Source organism: Prionailurus bengalensis, chromosome A3, assembly GCF_016509475.1.
Source record: "Prionailurus bengalensis isolate Pbe53 chromosome A3, Fcat_Pben_1.1_paternal_pri, whole genome shotgun sequence".
NCBI classification, from domain to species: domain Eukaryota; kingdom Metazoa; phylum Chordata; class Mammalia; order Carnivora; family Felidae; genus Prionailurus; species Prionailurus bengalensis.
In genome coordinates, this window is record NC_057354.1 from 31,419,073 (window position 1) to 31,425,072 (window position 6,000).

General features: G+C 51.7%; 1 protein-coding gene across 5 annotated transcripts in view; it reads right to left on the reverse strand.

Annotated features, from left to right (window-relative positions):
• SLC23A2 (solute carrier family 23 member 2) overlaps positions 1-3,267 on the reverse strand; it is a 135,419-nt gene extending 132,152 nt beyond the window's left edge. For 3 of the 5 annotated variants that reach the window (XM_043602826.1, XM_043602828.1, XM_043602827.1), the window contains exon 1: positions 3,144-3,266. The gene's annotated coding sequence lies outside the window, so the exon portion shown is untranslated. Of the gene's footprint in view, positions 1-3,143 lie in introns of all 5 variants that reach the window. The other 2 variants (XM_043602831.1, XM_043602830.1) reach the window with 2 other exon arrangements.
• Positions 3,268-6,000: the final 2,733 nt, after the last annotated feature.

The window sequence follows — 6,000 nt, forward strand, 5'->3', positions numbered from 1 at the left end:
CGTCATTTTTGAATACCCTCCGGCTACCCTAGTCTGACCACCACCCTCAGCCCTGCACTAGCAGGTCACGCAGCTGCCCTGCCCTCCTTGCTTCTAGTTGATTCTCAAACAGCAACAACCAGCATGTCCCCGTTAAAAGCTATGTCAGCCCATGTCCCCTCTACTCAAAACCCTCCAAAGGTTTCCATTCCCCTCAAGGTAAAGTCCACAGACCTCACTATGTGTCACATGGCCTTACAAGATCCAACTCCCAAGATCTCTTTGACCTCAAAACCAAATGCTCTCCTCCTGCCTCAGGGCCTTTGCATCTGCTGTCGCCTCCACTGGGAATGCTCCTCCCCCAGATATCATATGACTCACTTCCTCCTGTCTTCACCCAAAGGTGACTCAGGCCTTTCCTGTCTATCCTTCCAAAGTTTCAGCTCCCACCCTAAGTCTTAATACCCTCAATCCTGCCAGATTCTTCTTCAGGGCACCAGATCTCATGGTCTGCCTCCTCACCAGTGTGTGAGCTCCATGTGGGCACAGAATCTCCATCGAAGCATCCAAAACACCAAAAACATTGCCTGGCACACAGCAGGCTCTCAATAAATGTATTAATTATGTGCAAGTCCTATGAAAAGTATAAGATGGAAGCAAACCTCAGTCATTCAAGAGTCAACAATCTAGCCTGTGACAAAATAACAGGCTAGAAATAGAAAAGCCAGGGAGAAAATCGAAGACAGTGCCATAAAGCACACACAGGGCTCATTTAAATCCCGCGTCAGTAACACACAGCCTAACCTGGAGCAGGAAATGTTCCCCAGCAAAATAAAAAGCCCAGACAGGCAGCCCTCTGAGAAGAGAGTAACTACAAGAACAGCAGGGAGTAAAAATGAATTAATGAGGTTATCTGGTATTGGGAACCAACTGGCGTGTTGGGAATTTTATAGGCAAGGCCTGGAAACAGGTCAGGGAAGGACTATAAAATGTTTAAAAAAGCCTAAGAGGATTAAACAAAAATAAGTTTTTAAAAAGCTTTCATTTACAAGTACAAAGCACTATGTAATTGCAAATTATGACTGCTGACTTTTAATTCCCTTAAGCAAAATGGGAAAATTCCTCAAGCTACCAGTGGTGCCAGAAAGGAGTCCCCAAAAGGATCCCAGATTTGTCTTTAGAGACACTGAATAGGATGGCAATGGCCAACTCAAGATTTCCAATATCCCAGACCTTAGGCTCCTTGAGGGCAAAAGACTGGGTTTTATTCAACAACGATTTGTTCAAACAGCACCTGGCACCAAATTAGCAGCTGGGCTAATGGAAGGCTATGGGAGGCTGCTCCTGAGATACCTAATTTCTGCAACGCTAAGACCTCTAGCCTTTGCCACACAAACGCCACAGGCAGTGTGGCATGAAACGTAGCAAAACCTCCTACAATATTCTAGCCAGGTGCTTTCATAAGCATTTCTGAAACATCCGGACATTAAAACTCAGCTTAATTAACTTTGCCACAGTCAGAAAACACAACTACTATGCAACCGTGTTGGGGGGGGGGGGGGGAGACAATATGTAAAATTTTTGAAATACCTCTTTTCTTAAAAAAAAAAAAAAATCACCCCCCACTCGGAGCAAAGAAACCAAGAGAAATGCCCTGGATTTCAAAGAAAGGAGCCAGTCGCCATTTTGACAAAGGAAATGGTCTAGAAAGCAGATAGCTCATGTTCAGGCCGTCAGGTGAAACAGGTAGCTGGCTGGACACACCTGCTCATCTCCTTTAACTAACAGGTGTGCCACGAGGACTTACACGGCACACCCACTGCTGACCATTTAAAAGGCTGGTGCCCAAAAGCCATGACATTTTGGACAAGTGCAATGATCCTGACAGAGTCAACCATAACCCCTTCCAGAATTCAGAATTTCTGAGCTGAAAGGCCCTTTCTCAATCTCACCAGATTCAAACACCTTCAGGGCCATCCAGGGAAAGTCCTGTGCAAAGGTGAAAAGGCAGGTGGACACAACTGGAAATGGGGAGGCCCCTGCCCAACAGAATTCAACTACAAAAAACAGAAATAAAAAAGCTCCAGCTACCCTTGATTCTTGTCTCAGGCTTTAGAGAGGAAGAACTGGCCGGGAGAAGTCACATGGCCAATTAATGACAGCTCAAACCAGACTGCCTCGGGACTCCCAGTCTCCTGTCCTCGCACATCACCAGCTTTCTCAGCACACCCAGATGTCAGCAGGGACAGCATCTTCCCCCTCCCGTCTTCCAGCATTGCAAGAATAAAAGTAACAGCTCCAGCTGACGCCCCAGACCCAGAAATCCCTTATGGGTGACTTTCTTCCACCTGCAGTTGCCCTCATTTACCCTTTGCCCTGACAATCAAGAATTTCTCATCAGTCATGTTTAAAACCCTCAGCCTGTAGGCCGAGTTCCTGTCAGCTATCCATTCAAGGGTACATCAAGAGTCAAAGGAAGGAAAAAATTCTGAGCCCTTAAAGTAGTCACACTGGAAAAGCTCAATTTCTCCTTCCATCAAGGCAGCCAACAAGGGGAATCCGCGACCCCCCGGGAAACAGGCCGGGGAGAAAGGCCCTGGGGTCAGGGCAGAAGCTTCTAAAATTACTTGGCGCAGCCTTTGTAGGAGGGAAGAAAGCAAAAAATGTACAAGGCACCCCCCGCCGCCCTCTTGATGGCCCTGAATTCCGGGGGGCGCGGGGATGCCAGCCGCACCTCCCGCGGAGGGATGACGGGGCGAGCGACCCCAGGACGCGCGGGCCGAGGGCCCGGCAGGAAGCGGCGGCAACGGCCAGTCCGGTCCCCGGGGACCCACTTGCCTCCCCGCGGCGCGGCCTGAGGGCCCGAGCGCGCTGCGGCTCGCGCGGCGGGCAGGGTGAGCGCCCGGGGGCCGGGCCGGGTCCGGTGGGGCGGCGGGGACTGGGGGTCGCCGGGCATCCACGGGCTCCGCGGCCAGGCTGGCCCGCGGGTGCGGGGACCCGGGGGAAGGGCCAAGGCTGGGGGGGCGCAGGCCGCGCCGCGGGGCCGGTGACAGCGCTCGGGGGCCGTGCCAGGCCGGCCTCGTGGGCGCGGCGGGCACCTCGCGGCCGGGCCCGGCAGGTGCGGTTCGCCGGCCGGGCGGGGGGCGCGACGGCCCGACTCTCACCTGGCTGCAGCTCGCTGGGCTCCCGTCCTGCCGCCGCGCCTCGGCGCCGCAGTGCCCGCCGCCGCCTCCGGTCCCCGCGACAGCCGCCTGCAAAATGGCGCCGCGGAGGGGCGGGCCGGGGGCGGGGAGCCGCGGAGCCGCCCGCCCCCGCGCCGGCCCGGGACCCACCTCCCTCTCCGCCCCAGACCCCCGCCCGCCGTCCTCCCCCCGGGGGAGGGGCCGCCCCCTCTCTCGCGGGGCCCCGGGCGGGGCAGCCGGCTGCCTGCAGCCGCCCCCCGCGGCGTTCCCTGCGCGCCCCCCCACCCCGGTCCCTTATAGCTCCTTCCCCTGCGTGAAAATCGCCCCCCTTCTCGCGCCTTCCCGCCACACCTGCTCCTGGGGCCCACCTGGAAGGCAGAGCGCTCGCCCGGAGTCTCCCCCTCTTGGCGCCCCCCTTTAACCCGGCCTGACACTGAGCCCTGTCATCGCTGCGGGAAGATAATCGTGCAGTTTGCGCGGTGCATTGGGCTCAGGGAGCCGGAGGTTTCAAGCCAATTTCACCGTTTCTGGGGTCAGGTTTTTTAACTTAACTGGAGGAGAGGTCCTCATTACATGAGGCAGACACGGTAATACAGACCGACATTTCTCAGACTCGACTACCCTGGGGATCGTGTTTAACTGCGGGTGGTGATTCAGCGGGTCTGGGACGAAGCCCGAGATTCTGCATTTCTGTAAAAAGCCCCCGGGTGAAACCGCTGGGTCAGGGCCGCTGTGCGGAAAGGCTGCAGGTAAAATTTAGCGCAAAGCAGCCCCACCTTGAGCGTTTGGGTAAGACGCACGTGGTTGGGCCCCACCCCCCGGGCTGCTGAGGCCGGAGGTCTGGAGTGAGTGATGCTGCTGCTGCTGTCTGAGGTCCACACTTAGCGAGCCAATGCTGAAGACTGTCTAAATACATGGCCAGAAACAAACAAAAAACACTAGTAATTAGCACTCTCAGAGCACCTTCCATCTTGAAACCACTGTGGTGGTTGCTGTTTCCACCGAATAACTGACTAGTTCCCCCAAGCAACTCTCGAGAGAGCTGAAGAACCGTGGACTGTGTCTGACCTGACATGGGGAGGAGGAGATTTTATCATCGGAATTTTCGTCTGTTTCACACAGTTTGGGGAACTCCATGTTGTAGGTATCATACATATTAATGAGGGGGGAGGGGTCTGACCAACCAGGGGGAATTTCATAAAATACAGGGGTGTAGTCTGTGTTTTTGAGAATCAGTGTGTCATCATATTTACTTCTCTAATAACTTGTATGTTTAAAATACAACAGTTGGCTGGTAAAATTCTGTACACATTCTATTGTATGTTTACTATACTTGAGTAAAAAAAAAAAAATTTTTTTTTGACCAAAAATATCAGGTGTTCTGATCCTCACTGAAGATGGAGGAAATAAGGCAAGGAGATTCTGTGACCAGCAGCTAGAGAAAAATTCACGTTCCCTCTCCATGTAACATCCCCAGCATCCTTCTACACCAGTGAGCGCGTTTTACAGCCAGCCTTGTTTTTAGGGGGTGAGGAGTCCTAGGTATTCTGCTCAGCCACGGATGTGAGATCTGGGATTGAAAAAGGAGAGCTGTTACATCTCCAGTGTCTCTTTCTCCCTCAGAGATTTTTCTCTATCCTAGAAAAACTTCCACTTTCGCAGCCACTCTTCTTTCCCCTCCTCCCCATCGCTTCTCAGGCACTGTCACTGCCTGCTGCCTCAGACGTCACCAGTGACCTTCTAATGGCCAAATCCAATTGCCTGTTTGGAGCCCTGCCTTTCTACAGAGATGGCTCTGTAACCTTCCATTGGCTTCTCCCCCCACCTGGAAACTTTTTCAGGGATAATACTCCTGGGTCCGGTATGTGCTACAGTCTCCCCACTTCCCTTTCCGTGATGTAAGAGTTGCCCCGCGCTCACTCCTAAAAAGGTTAGTTTTCGCTAACATTTCCTTTCTCTCCTGTCTTTTCCCTTTCCCTCTCCTTCTCGAATCCCTCTGAAAGACAGCCATTCCCTCATGGTTCCTAAATCTCTCTCTCCTGCCCAGACAGATGTCTTTCTGAACTTCTAGACCCACATTTCCAATTGCCCCCTGGACGATCTCCCTGGATATTATCCAGGAATTTAGAATATGGCATCTCCCTACTCCTTATTCTCCTCCCACAAACTTATCTCTTATCTGGGTTCTCTCATTTTGCCACCAGAAACTTTGAAGTTGACTTTGACTGCCTGCCCCTCAGCCCCCATTTCCATTTTGTCAACCTCTGGCCTATTGGAACAAGGAAGTGTATCTGGAATTCTCTTCTCTGCATGTACCTTCCCAGACCCTCGCTGACTCTTCCTTGGACTGTTGAAAAAGCTTCTCTCTGGACTTTTGGCCTCAAGAGTTATCTCCCAAAGCCATCCTTGTTATCATCCCAAAACACAGAATTGACCACTTCACGCCCCTTCTGGAAATTCTTGAGGGCCTCCTGGTCTACAGAATAACCTGGTAAAAAGAAACAGAATATTTCCCAGGACAGCATTCAAGGCCTTTTGCCAGCTAGTCTCCAGCTGCTTCTTTTTTTCTGGACAAAGTACCACTTTTTGAAGCTAGCAGACGGGAGTTGGTATCAGGATGACCTTGACTTCAACCTTGTAGGGTTCTTGTGAGGATATAATGAGATCATTTATATAAAATGCTTATTCAGTGCTTGAATTTCTCATAAGTGTAGCTTACATAGTCAATATGTATCCATGTCCTTATTTTTATAAAACTATTTTTATCCTCATCAATTCAAAAAATACATGAATAATTTCATATTCGTTTCATTTTCCTATTTCCTATTCATTTTCCTTT